General features: G+C 37.2%; 1 protein-coding gene and 1 pseudogene across 1 annotated transcript in view; one reads left to right on the plus strand and one right to left on the minus strand.

Annotated features, from left to right (window-relative positions):
* Positions 1-14,560, plus strand: part of DPP10 (dipeptidyl peptidase like 10) — a 648,823-nt gene that overhangs the window by 272,697 nt on the left and 361,566 nt on the right. The window lies entirely within an intron of this gene.
* On the minus strand, positions 5,289-7,534 carry LOC101325530 (mitochondrial import inner membrane translocase subunit Tim17-A-like; annotated as a pseudogene).

A 14,560-nucleotide genomic window follows, 5' to 3' on the forward strand; every position in this document is an offset into this window, starting at 1 on the left:
TTTTATTCATTTATATCTTTCAGGAATTGAATAGTATTTTGAGAATTTCACACCTTGCTTTACTTTACTGCTTTTCTACTGAAGAATTGAGATTTTAGCTATCCACAGAGACACCTCAAACTCAACATGTTCAAAGTTGATTCACTATTATTCCTCGCTAACTCTTTCTGCTGTTTTCCAAACTATAAGAATGATAGCATCACCTGCCAATCATGTAGAACTCCTCCATGACTCCCTTTCCTGATCCCTTACATCCAGATGGCATCCAATTTCAGTCAGCTCTACCTCCTTACCACTTCCTCATCTCGTTCCCTTGTAGTCATCCTCTTGTTTCCACCTTAATTCAGACTTCATTCATCTTTTGCCTAGCCTACTTCTTCTTCTATGTGTTCTCATTAAAATCTTGTCTCTCTTCAACCCATATACCTTGCAGGAGTAAGTTGATAATGCACATATCAAATAAGTTGTATCAGTTCCTGATTTAATCTTCTTTTCCTGACTTCTCATTGCCTGCTAGATTATAATCCAAATTCCTTGGTATGACATACAAGGTCCCGCATTATAGGGAGTCTGCCCACCACTTCAACAATTACAAAACCTTACCATATTTAATAGTTTGGTCCCTGATATGGACTGAATGTTGGTGTTCCTCCAGAATTCACCTATCCTAACCCTCCAATGTGATGGCATTAGGAGGTGGGACCTTTGGGAGTTAATTAAGTCATGAGGGTGGGGCCTCATGAATGGGATTAGTGCCCTTATAAAAAGAGACAAGAGAACTGCTCTCTCTATCTCTCTGCTCTTTGCCATGTAAGGAGAGACTAAGACAGTCATCTGCAAACCAGGAAGTGGGCTCTCACTTGATGCCAGTTGTGATGGTACCTTGATCTTGGACCTTCCAACCTCCAGAACTGTGAGAAATAAATGTTTGTTGTTTAAGCCACCCAGCCTATGGTAATTTGTTATAGCAGCTTGAACTGACTAAGATGATCTCTAAACTATGATAAGTTGTCTAACTCCTTTGTATTGTTGTTCAAGCTATTTCCTCTACCTTGAATGGCCTTCAAGGTAGATTAGTTCCAGACAGGTGTAATAACTCCACTATAAACCACATTTGGAAATTATTCATATTCCTCTGAGAGAGAATTGAATGCTTTCTTATGCCTCCAACAGCATCCTATTTCTATCTATCTTGTAATTTCTTTGAGGACAACATCTGTAACTGATTCATCTTTGAGATTCTTATACCCAGCTTTGCATCTGACACATGGTAAATGCCAAACCTTGGCAAGGTACTGATAACTATTTGTATTTTATGTGATTCATTTAGGCTGAAAGAATTAGGATGCTTCAAGTGTTTCAATACCAAGCTTTCAAGATCAGTGAACTCCAAAAGAGATACTTGAAGAATCAGTTTCTGAGTTTTTTAGAATGGAAGGAACGTAGGTAGAAAATCATAAAACTGTTGGCAGCCATCTCTTTAAATATGTAGGAGTGATTTTTTTTTTTAATGTTTTTATTGGAGTATAATTGCTTTATAGTGGTGTGTTAGTTTCTGCTTTATAACAAAGTGGATCAGTAATACATATACATATATCCCCATATCTCTTCCCTCTTGTATCTCCCTCCCTCCCACCCTCCCTATCCCACCCTTCTAGCTGGTCACAAAACACCGAGCTGATCTCCCTGTGCTATGCAACTGCTTCCCACTAGCTATCTATTTTACATTTGGTAGTGTATATATGTCCATATATACGCCACCACTCTCTCACTTTCTCCCAGCTTACCCTTCCCCATACCCGTGTTCTCAAGTCCATTCTCTAGTAGGTCTGCGTCTTTATTCACATCTTGCCCCTAGGTTCTTCATAACCTTTTTTTTTTTTTTGGTGACAGTTGTAATTCTTCTTTTCCAATTTGTATTCCTTTTATTTCTTTTTCTTCTCTGATTGCTGTGGCTAGGACTTCCAAAACTATGTTGCATAGTAGTGGTGAGATTGGACATCCTTGTCTTGTTCCTGATATTAGAAGAAATGCTTTCAGTTTTTGACCATTGAGAATGATGTTTTGCTGTGGGTTTGTCGTATATGGCCTTTAGTATGTTGAGGTAGGTTCCCTCTATGCCCACTTTCTGGAGAGCTTTTATCATAAATCAGTGTTGAATTTTGTCAAAAGCTTTTTCTACATCTGTTGAGATGATTATATGGTTTTTATTTTTCAGTTTGTTAATATGGTGTATTGCATTGATGGATTTGCATATATTGAAGAATCCTTGCATCCCTTGGATGAATCCCACTTGATCATGGTGTATGATCCTTTTAATGTGTTGTTGGATTCTGTTTGCTAGTATTTTATTGAGGATTTTTGTATCTATATTCATCAGTGATATTGGTCTGTAATTTTCTCTTTTTTAGTATCTTCATCTGGTTTTGGTATCAGGGTGATGGTGGCCTCATAGAACAAGTTTGGGAGTGTTCCTTCTTCTGCAACTTTTTGGAAGAATTTGAGAAGAAGGATGGGTGTCAGCTCTTCCCTAAACACTTGACAGAATTCACCGTGAAGCTATCTGGTCCTGGACTTTTGTTGGAAGATTTTTAATCACAGTTTCATTACTTGTGATTGGTTAATTCATATTTTCTATTTCTTCCTGGTTCAGTCTTGGAAGGTTATACCTCTCTAAAAATTTTTCCATTTCTTCCATGTTGTTCATTTTATTGACATAGAGTTGCTTGTAGTATTCTCTTATGATGCTTTGTATTTGTGCAGTGTCCATAGTAACTTCTCCTTTATCATTTCCAATTTTATTGATTTGAGTCCTCTCCCTCTTTTCCTTGATGAGTCTGGCTAAAGGTTTATCAATTTTGTTTATCTTATTAAAGAATCAGCTTTTAGTTTTATTGATCTTGGCTGTTCTTTCTTTCTGTTTCTTTTATTTCTGCTCTGATCTTTATGATTTCTTTCCTTCTACTAACTTTGGGTTTTGTTTGTTCTTCTTCCTCTAGTTCCTTTAAGTGTAAGGTTAGATTGCTTATTTGAGATTTTTCTTGTTTCTTGAGGTAGGATGGTATTGCTATAAACTGCCCTCTTAGAACTGCTTTTGCTGCCTCCCATAAGTTTTGGATCGCCGTGTTTTCGTTGTCATCTGTCTCTAGGTATTTTTTGATTTCCTCTTTGATTTCTTCAGTGATCTCTTGGTTATATTGCAGCACATTGTTTATCCACCATGTGTTTGTGTTTTTTACGGTTTTTTCCCTGTAATTTATTTCTAATCTCATAGTGTTGTGGTCAGAAAAGATGCTTGATATGATTTCAATTTTCTTAAATTTACCGAGGCTTGATTTGTGACCCAAGGTGTGATCTGTCCTGGAGAATGTTTCATGTGCACTTGAGAAGAAAGTGTAATCTGCTGTTTTTGGATGGAATGTCCTATAAATATCAATTAAATCTATTTGGTCTATCTTCACTATCATTATTCTGAATTCTTTTTCTGGAATGTTGCCGATCTCCACTTCTTTTAGTTGTTTTTCTGGGGTTTTATCTTGCTCTTTCACCTGGTACATATTCCTCTGACTTTTCATTTTGTCTATCTTTCTGTGAATGTGGTTTTCATTCCACAGGCTGCAGAATTGTAGTTCTTCTTTCTTCTGCTGCCTGCTCTCTGGTGGATGGGGCTATGTTAAGAGGCTTGTGCAAGTTTCCTGATGTGAGGGACTGGTGGTGGGTAGAGCTGGGTGTTGCTCTAGTGGGCAGAGCTCAGTAAAACTTTAATGTGTTTGTCTCCTGGGTGAGGCTGAGTTCCCTCCCTACTGGTTGTTTGGCATGAGGCTACCCAGCACTGGAGCCTACAGGCTCTTTGCTGGGGCTAATGGTGGACTCAGGATGGCTCATGCCAAGGAGTACTTCCCAGAACTTCTGCTGCCAGTGTCCTTGTCCCCACAGTGAGCCACAGCTGCCCCCCACCTCTGCAGGAGACCCTTCAACACCAGCAGGTACGTCTGGTTCAGTCTTCTATGGGGTCACTGCTCCTTCCCCTGGGTCCTGATGTGCACATTACTTTGTGTGTGCCCTCCAAGCATGGAGTCTCTGTTTCCTCCTGTCCTGTCAAAGTCCTGCAGTCAAATCCCACTAGCCTTCAAAGTCTGATTCTCTGGTAACTCCTTCTCCCGTTGCTGGACCCCCATGTTGGGAAGCCTGACATAGGGCTCAGAACCTTCACTCCAGTGGGTGAACTTCTGTGGTATACTTGTTCTTCAATTTGTGAGTCACCCACCCAGCGGTTATGGGATTTGATTTTATTGTGATTGCACCCCTCCTACCATCTCATTGTGGCTTCTCCTTTGTCTTTGGATGTGGGGTATCTTTTTTGGTGAGTTCCAGTGTCTTCCTGTCAGTGATTGCTCAGCAGTTAGCTGTGATTCTGCTGCTCTCGCAAGAGGGAGTAAGTGCATGTCCCTCTACCGAGACTAGATTCTGATACTCACTACTCTTCTGGGATTTATTGAACTGGACTGCCTGCATTTTAATGTGGCCAACTGAAGAACACAAGACATTTTTAATGCAATTTTAAAAATGATTATTGAATAATGATACTTAAGTGTTTATTTTTGACTTCTGTAGTAAGTGTCATTATGTAGAACAGTTTGTACCCAGGCAGAGCCTTGTGAAACAAAGATTGTAACCCTTAGCAATCAGGATAGATTATAAACATAAACTGAGACAGCAGAATCATGGCCTTATCTGAATGCTGTGTTCCAGTTCTGCTCAGTGGATGTTGGAAGAATTTAAATGAGGAGGAGAATCAAGAAAATTATGTAAAGAAAAAAGAAATATAAATTTATTTTGTTTTAAATTAGAAGGGTGTAAAGAAAGACTAAATCTATTTTCAAATTAAAATTATTCTAAAGTAAGTTTTGTTTTGTTTTGTTTTTTTAAGAGCAATGTCCAGGAGTTTTTTTTATTGTTTGACTAACAGAACGAAACCAGGCAGAGAAGTCCACAAGGAAATGATGGTCATACTTCATTGCTGCTTGCCATTTGGTCCTTCATCTTCCTAGCACTTACTGTATTTTCTTTGAAAGATTTTAGACATTTATTTAATCACAAATGCAATCCAAGTATGAATAAATAAATGTATTATCTTTTAGGAACCCCCACCCCCATGTTCCTTTAAATAGAAGAAGATGCTAAATGTCTCTTCATAGTTTGTTTGGCCATAGTTGTCCCACCTATAGTTTGAAAAACAGTCTGAAATCCTTTCCTGATTCTATTAAAGAAATCCTGGGAAAGAAGTTCTATTGATATTGTCCATAGTCTTCAAAAGGTGAGGATGGTAACTGGGCTGAAGGCTACTGCAAGGGGTCTTCAGGAAATGGAGGATAATTGGGAAATTGGGCAGAGGCAAATCTTGTCAAGGAGACACCAGCTCCTTCAATTAAAGCCCAGAGAATGCCACCCATCGCAGCTGACCCAACCATGGCCACTGGTCTGTTTCTTGCTGTCAGTATGGCTCCTGTTAAGGCACCGCTCATGGTCGAGTTCCAGGGATCTTCTTTCCCTCTGACTTGAACCATACTGCAGTCAGTCATGGAAAACAGACCTTCCCCAAACAGCAAAGCTACCTCTCAACTGCAGAGCCCTGGTTTTAATAGCTGTCAAACTCCTTCCTAGTCTGTGGTTTACTCCCACTGGAGAACTGCGAAAACCTTTGATTGCCATCACCTATGGTTCTCATCTTAAAGGCCCCACCACAGTCATCCACAATTTGCACGCATACTCTTGTACCTTGACTCCATGGTCAAAGTAAATTTTAAAATTCAGTTTAATCTAGAGACATTGTTGATTAAATTTTAGATGACAGTTTGGTATCTGACTGAGATGAAGAAACCACATGACGGATTTACTGGTTGCTGTTTTGTACTTTGTGATTTTAGCCCATAGTCAATTTTAAAGATCTGCTAGTTAGAAGGTGCTGCCTCTCTACTACTGTGACTAAAACCTTTTTGACTTTAATTTTATCTCTGTTCAAAGAATTAACACCCTTCCAAAAGTTCTACAATCACATTGAAATTACTTTTAAAGAGAAGTTAGCTCTAGGTTTTACTTAAAAGATAGATTCTTAAACCTTTAGATATCAGTTAAGGTCTGTACATTTTATTGCATTTTATATGCATTGGATAAATTCAGTTTTAAAATGTGACAAATCTTGTTTGAAGGGAAAGAACCCTCACTGAGCAGAATTGTTGCACCCTAGTGTGTACTTTAATTTGGAATTTTCAGAATATGAATTTGTTTAGCATTGCCACAAACAAACAGAATGCTTATCTATACAAGTCCCCCATCCTAAAGAAGAACTTTGAATTTGGGTATCTATGCACAAACAGAAAGAGAGGATTTTCCTGTTAGTCCTTTGATATAATGTGGTTATTAGCTGCTTGATTTTATTTTATTAAATTTAAAAAATTTTCGGCCACACTGTGCAGTTATCAGGATCTTAGTTCCCCAACCAGGGATTGAACCTGTGCCCTCAGCAGTGAAAGCCCAGAGTCTTAACCACTGGACTGCCGGACAATTCCCTTAGCTGCTTCATTTTAAAACTTTATAGAAGAATGTGTTTTGGTGCAGACATGTTGGTAAATCTGTTTCTTTTGCCAAGAATACAAGAGGACAACCCAAATTTACATCGTGGTGAACCTCATTTATCATCCTGTCACTGCACCATCTTTTTCCAGTTTCATCCTGGACCAGGATTTCATGGCACAGAAAGAAACCTGGGCATCAAACCATAGCATATGAGCAAGTGGATGGCCCAAATGTTTGAGAGCATAAACATGCCTCTCTCACTGGGCACCAGTTGAGAGGGTTGAAGCCCATTCATTGTAATTGCAGTTCAGAGTAGAAGAAGAAACTGTGCCCAGATGAGAAACAATTTGAATGTTTGTGTGGATTTGGATTTTAATAGCTCTGTCACGTTCCATCACTGTTTGCTTGAGCATTTCCCTGATATGTTCTCCCAACACTGAGGCCATTTCTGCTTCTTTCTTGATATCACTCGTTGTTTTCAAAATGTGGTTTTCCATGCTCTCTTCTCCAAACAGTCTCAGTTAGGTTTGAAATTTAATAAATGGTCAGTAAAAATATAGCCCCCTAGGAGCTTAAGTCCTGAAATAATATTTGAGATGATTTAGTGTAATATTTACTTACTGTAACATTTTTCTGTCCTTTTTAGTTCTCACTCATCTGAAGATGCATCTCAGTCTTCGCTAAAATTTTATTCTTTTCAAAATTAATATTGATAGTGTCATTAATTTCTAAACCTGAAGGACACTAAGTACCATTTTTTTACATAAAGAAAAGACATACACGGAAGGAGTTTGTAATGTTGAGCCATGAACGAGTGATAAATATAGTCTGTTAATGAGACTGTACAGGACGACACTACTGTCATGAGACAGAGAGTGTGCCTTACATAAGGGCAAAACTGCTGGTCTTCCAGTGACACATTCACCACTGTGATCGGGTGTGACAAAGAGGTGGACATGGCAAACTTTGAGACATATGCTAATAACACACTACCCAGAGATATCTAGGGTGGGTACCTACTGTGATATCATCAACTGGAAATGTGCACTTTGGTACTGTCATAGAATGTTGGCATAACCCTGCTGTTTGTATCTAGCTGTTTAAGACATTGATGACGAAGCAGTGAATCTTACTAAGGGAGAAAACAAAGTGATGCAATCAAAATGAAAAGTTATTTCAGATACTATTGCTGGTTGCTAATTGTTATAGGTTATCCTATCACAAATTTAGTATATAGTATATATACATATATTTGTTCATTTCACTTTTGATAATGTTACCTTATTCAACATATTTAAAATTTAATCCACCAAAATTCCTTCCAGAAGAGTCTCCTTTCTTATTATTTTAATGCCCTTATGATATATCATTGTAACTACAATAAAATTAATTAAACAAGGAGTCTATTAGACTGAGGTGGCTCTGATGCCTCGGCAGCCTACTAAGCAAGCCAAAACCTAAGCCAGAATCAATGCACCAGAATCCAAAAAAAAAAACCCAAGAGAACAACCGATCACAAGTAGCCCGCTTTTCCAAATAGGGCAACTGCTTAAGTATAGCCAATCGAATAACGTATTTGTTTTTCTTCTGCATCTTCTCTATGAAAACCTTTTCCCTAGCTTCTGTCATCAGGGAGCTCCTAACCATTTTTGGTTTGGTGCTGTCCAGTTTGAATCGGCTTGTATAAATAAACCTTTGAAAAAATTTTATGTGCCTCAGTTTATCTTTTAACACTACCTATACCTCTAATACAAAAGGAACCTTTTCCTGAGAGCTTTCAACTTTTTCTCTTTCACCTGGGAGGTAGATCTCGACTCTGTTTTGTCCTTATAAGTTATAAAGAACCTATGAGTGTTGGTGTCTATCCATTACCATAATAGAATCTGAGCATTAATATTTATTGGTGGGCATTCCCAATTTACAAAATCCAAAACTTATTTTCATAACCTAGCTTACAGTGAGTGTATTAAATGAGTACAAGTTTTAGTGGCTTGTTGGTTTAATAGGCTCAATTAGTAGAAAAGGATAACTGGATAGCTATCAAAAGCATCCTGCCTTAAGGGTTAGAATGGGGAAGTAATATGCCTTACTACTCAGAAATTCTTTTATTAATATCTTAGTAATCTCCTTCATGACATCACTTATTCCCATTTCATTTCTTCTCTTTGTGTATCTCCTTTGACTCTCCTAAAACAATATGGTTAATTTTATAGAGGGGATTCCTAATTTCATAAATTCTTTAAAATAGTATTGGGCAGTGTAGTGACCTGGCTTTTCTCACCTCTTCAGTCTCTCTTCCCACCATTGCTTCGAAGAGGTTTGCAGTCCTACACATTGAAAGCCACTTTCAGTTCCTGGAATGGACCTTGGTTCTTTCAAGTTTTATGACTTTATTTATATTGTCCCTATTCTTGGAAATATTCTTATCCTCCTATTACAATGGGGTAGCTTTCTGACATTCTTTGAAGGTTTAGTGAAATCATTATTATTATTTTTTTTTTTTTGGAGTTCTCTGAGTTTACTTCTTCTGGCCTGAGATAGGTACTCTTTCTATGTGCCTACTTAATGCTTACATATTTAATAATAGTCACCTTTTAGATGTTTTGATTCACTTACTATTCCAACAGCTCTATTGAGTAAACAACTATAATTGTTATCAGCCGCTTCTTATACATGAGGAAACTGAAGCAAAAAACAAACAAACTAGTACTTGCCTAAGGTCTTACAGCTAGTAAGTGACAGAATGAGTTTTGAAGACAAAGGTCTAGTAGCATCACTATACAAACCAGCGCTGTCCAATAGAAATCTGAGTTACAAATGTGACGTAATTCATAAATTTTCTAAAGAATACATTGAAAAAGTAACTGGTGAAATTAATTGTGTTAATACATTTTGTTTAATACAATATATCCCAAATAACATTTCAAGCATAATCAGTACAGTATTAAAAATTAGTATTAAAAATGAGGTATTTTATACTTTTTATACGAGGTCTTCAAAATGCAGTGTGTATTTTATACTTACAGGATATCTCAATTTGGGCTAGTGTTTTAAAGTACATGTGGTTAATTTCTACCCTCAGTTGATAACACAAGTCTTTACTCTTAATCACAGTACTGTACTTCTCTTTGTATGGAAATAGTTTTATTTGCCTGTATCCCCCATTGAACTCTGAACTCCTTAATGAGTGAGGATGTTTTGTATCTCTAGCACATAGAATAGGTATTTCCTGATACGTAGTACAAACTTAATGAATATTTATTGAATTTTGTTGCTGAAGTACATTGTTAAGTTGAAATTTCAAGAGATTGAAAATAAATGACCAAATGCATACATTTGCCACTCTTGAGCAGATCATGAGAGAAAATTGAGACGACATCCAGGAAGACAGTTGTATCTTTCAGGACAACAGGATATATGTCAGGTTCCATTTTAAGAATGTATGTAAATGCTGAATTTCACTAAAATCATATTATAAAATAATAAATGAAAACATGGTCTAAAAGTGTCACAATTTTTTTTATTATTATAGAATACTGTGTTTTGTTACATTTTTTTAGTGAAAAAGGGGGTCAGAATTAACATTGTATCATCATGTTTGGTAAAATCATGAGTGGAATCATGCCTCATGCATTGTAGATACCTAACAAATACTTTCTAATCTGATTTTTTTGAGCCAGGGATAGTAACCTCAACTCCTACAGGTATTTATTTATTTATTTGAAATCCAATCCAACTTGCCATCAGTTTGGACAAGCTGGGACAATTTCTCAAAATGAACTCCACTATAGTCAAATTGTTCTCCCCAAATGAAAGAAGCTTCCCTTGATGCTAGTCAAAGAGTGAGGGCTCCTTGACTCAGAACCAGATGCAAGCTTAATACCAGCCTTCCATTTCAGCTCAATTACATTCTTGGCAGCCTATGAGGCTCATGGGGTAAACTTTTTATAACAATTATCAATATCAGCCTATTTTTCAGAATGGGCAAGAATAAACTTCAATAGCTCCAGGATGAGTTTGCAGTCTTCCAAAGGTTCTCTCTGGCTAACTGCCATGGAGAATATTGTAGGAGCATAAAGAGTGCAGTTTTATGCAACACTCTAGAAATCAGTTAACTTTATGTTTAGTTAGATTGTGAAGATTTTATCAAGCTGAATTAACTATTTAATGCTGTTTTAGGGTACCGTTTCTTTTTGTGAGATAGGAAAATGGTCATTTTCTTGTGATATTTTATATACAGGACTGCAGCTGTGTGTGTGTGTGTGTGTGTGTGTGTGTGTGTGTGTGTGTATGAGTATTAACTAGCAATGTTTAGAGGTTGGCCTATCACTGACTGTGTCATAAAACTATCATGGATGAAAGAGAGAGAGCATCCTACTGATGGGCTACAGGCTCAGTAAGAACCCGGAACTTTTGGATGTGTTTATTGGGGTAGAAATTTTTGTTAGGAGTAGAATTGATATTCAGGGTGATTTGAAATGATACTACGTTCTTAAACCCAGGAATGGCTAAATCCCGTCATTATCCAGCATTCTTTATATTTTGTAACATCAGGTACATCATTATACAAGGAACTATTAATTATAAACACACACTACTCTGTTATTCACTGAATGTCCATAACCACAAAAGTGAAATTCTTTCTTCAATTGTAATAGGGCATTTAGATTTCTTTCAAAGTTTAAGTGAAAACTTTCCTTTCCTTAAAAATCTAAATTTTAACACCATGCTGCTCTAAAAACTAAAGCAAATATTTTATATAAAAGAGAAGAGGGTGAGAAGCCATATGTATCCTCTTGCCTCTCAGCCAGACTTTAATGTGTTCAAGCCACGGAGGCAGGAATTAAAAAAAGGCACCAGAGGGCTTCCCTGGTGGCGCAGTGGTTGAGAGTCCACCTGCCGATGCAGGGGACACGGGTTCGTGCCCCGGTCTGGGAAGATCCCACATGCCGCGGAGCGGCTAGGCCCGTGAGCCATGGCCGCTGAGCCTGCGCGTCCGGAGCCTGTGCTCCACAACGGGAGAGGCCACAACAGTGAGAGGCCCGCGTACCGCAAAAAAAAAATAAATAAATAAAAATAAGGCACCAGAGACCACATGGAATTCCATGGAATTTCTTCTTAGGAATTCAACCACAGAGATTCTGGAAGCATAAGAAACAGCAATATCTCAACCATGACCTTTGAACATAGTGACCCCTCACATTAGTAATTGTTTAATTTGGTTTATACAAGTATAGTTATTAAATATGGAGTGTCTTCAAGGAGATACCACACCTCTTTCAATAAATACAAATTATAGTTTACAATATGCCCCAAGAGTAGTGCACCATCATTTTTATAAAATGTTAATATATCCCACTATTACTAGAAAAAAAGAAAAAATATGGTGTAAATAATCACAATTGAGGTTTTGTGAAATATTTCATCATAGTAAAATATCTGAATATCGCTACAGTAAATGTAAACAGTCAAATATGTTTAGCTTTGTTTAACAATCATAACTTTTTGCTGATGGATCAGTTTTAGTGAAATTTGTGTTAGAGTCTTTGAAGCATATTTTGAAATACAGCATATCTTTTAATCTTTATGTGAATTGGTTTCATTTAGTAACATTTGGAGGAGATCTCTTATTCTGAGGGAATCTGATGGGAATTCTGATGAGTGTTTGAAAAGTGGTAATTGTGGCACTTTGGGAAATGCTGGGAGAGGGCCAACCTGAGGGCCACAGGTGCTTTTCCCAGCCAGCAAGGAGGCTTAAAAGCAAGAAAGCTTTCTAGCACTGTGCCAGGAGTTGAGCTAGGGCCCTCAATAAAAGGGAATTGGATTTATCTGTAGATAAATATAACATTTCTTTGTCCTTTTCTATTCAAAAGTTATACACGTTGTGATATATACCTCTAAAAAAACTCTATCTGTCCTACAGAGAAAGGGGTCCAGGGAACTCCTTCCACCTCCAGTTTATTAATACTACATTAAAAATGTGTATTACTTTTAAGAAATTTAAACATGACAGTTAAAATACAAACATTAAACTTATAAACAATCAAAAATTATGCAAAAGAAATACAAATACTATGAAATTCTACTTCTGCAAAATCTTGGGTAACAATCTGAAGGTGGAAATCTTGATGATATACAACATTTAATGAAGTTTCAGAATCTATTTCTGCTACTGCAAAGAAATGTCATCATCAACAGTACAGAAATAAAAATTTAATAATTCAATGCGTGTTGCATAAAGAAATATTTTGCAGCCATTAAAAAATGTAAAATAATATGAAAGAATCTAGCGTAACCTTTTCTATCATTAGGGTTAAAATTGGTGTACAAAAGTTCATCCAGTCTGATTTAAAATGCTTAATATAAAAAGATAAAGCTAATTGTATTATCTTTGTCAGGGTTTTCTAGAGATACAAGACCAATTTTCTTCCTATCTATCTATCTATCTATCTATCTATTATCTGTCTATCTATCTATGTAGCTATCTAGAGGGAGAAGGAGAGAGAGGGAGGGAGGGAAGGAGGGGGAGGGAGAGAGAAAGAGAGAGAGGGAGGTTAGTTTATTATAGAAATTGGCTCATACAGTGATGGAAGTCAAGAAGGCCCACAGTCTTTCATCTGCAAGCTGGAGAACCAGGAAAACTAATGGGTTTCATTCAGTCTGAGTCCAAAGTGCCACAGGACCACTGATGTCTGAGGGTAGGAAAAGAGTTGCCCCAACTCAAGCAAAAAGAGCAAATTCACTCTTCTCTTGCCTTTTTGTTATATTCAGACCCTCATTTGAATGGATACTACCCACCTACATTGGTGAGCTTCTTTACTCAGTCTTTCTCAAATGCTAATCTCTTCCAGAAACATCCTCACAGACACACCAAGAAAAAATGTTCTACCCCCTATTTGGGAATCCCTTTGCCCAGTCAAGGTGACACATAAAGTGAACTATCACAAGAACTCATAGAATTTTAATTTCTTTTTTAATATTTTCATTAATTTCTAAAGTAAGTTGTGTTACCATTTAAGTCATAAATACAGGGGAAGGATTCTTCAAAGATGGGTCTAGGTAGGAATTTATCTCCCTAACTAGACAACAGTTGTACTGGCAGAATCTGTCTGATATAACTCTTTTGAAACTCTGGAGTCTGTTGAAGGTTTGTAACTTCCACGGGGAGGGTTTGGATAGCAAATTGCAGATAACAGTCAATTTCAACTCTTAGTACAGTACCAGTTACCCTTCCTTCACACCTCAACCTGGGAAAGGAGGCAGTGCACATGTTACAGGAGAACCTTGCAGGAGCTAGAGTGGACAAAAGGCACCCTGTCTTCCTTTGGAGATCATTGTTCTATTTGCTGATTGTTGCTTCTGATCACAGAGGTTCAGAGAAAGAGGTGGTGGTCATTGTTGTTATACCTACCCCACTGTTGTAAGGTCCTCTCCTTTTGGCCGAAGTGACTTCTAGTGATATTTAAAGGGCCAGCACCTTCCACCCCTGCCCCCTCCCTCTTTTTATTCTTTTTCTCCTTTCGGGAGCCAAACATTGAAGACTGATATATTTAAAATCAACTGCATATATATAGGGCAATTAGAAATGCCTAGGGAAAAGCACAGGATCAAAAAAGACCTGAAAAAACCCTAAGCTTACACCTCAGTGATCTTCAGCACAGAAACAACATATAGCAATCAAAAACAAAAAATAAAAAATAAAAAAACAGAAAACCCTGAGGAAGGAGGAGAATCTGGTTTCCAGAGTTACCACACTACTACATTTAAATGAACAATTTTCAACAAAAACTAAAAAGGCTTAAAAAGTGTAGTCTATTCAAAGAGAAAAAAAGTAAATTTGTTAGGTCACAAATTAAGTTTCAGTGGATTTTAAAATGTAGATATCATACAAAATATCTTCTCTGATCACAATGGGATAAAGTTAAAAATCAATAACAGAAGAAACACTGGAAAATTCACAAATTTGTGGAAATGAGACAACACA

Source organism: Tursiops truncatus, chromosome 7, assembly GCF_011762595.2.
Source record: "Tursiops truncatus isolate mTurTru1 chromosome 7, mTurTru1.mat.Y, whole genome shotgun sequence".
NCBI classification, from domain to species: domain Eukaryota; kingdom Metazoa; phylum Chordata; class Mammalia; order Artiodactyla; family Delphinidae; genus Tursiops; species Tursiops truncatus.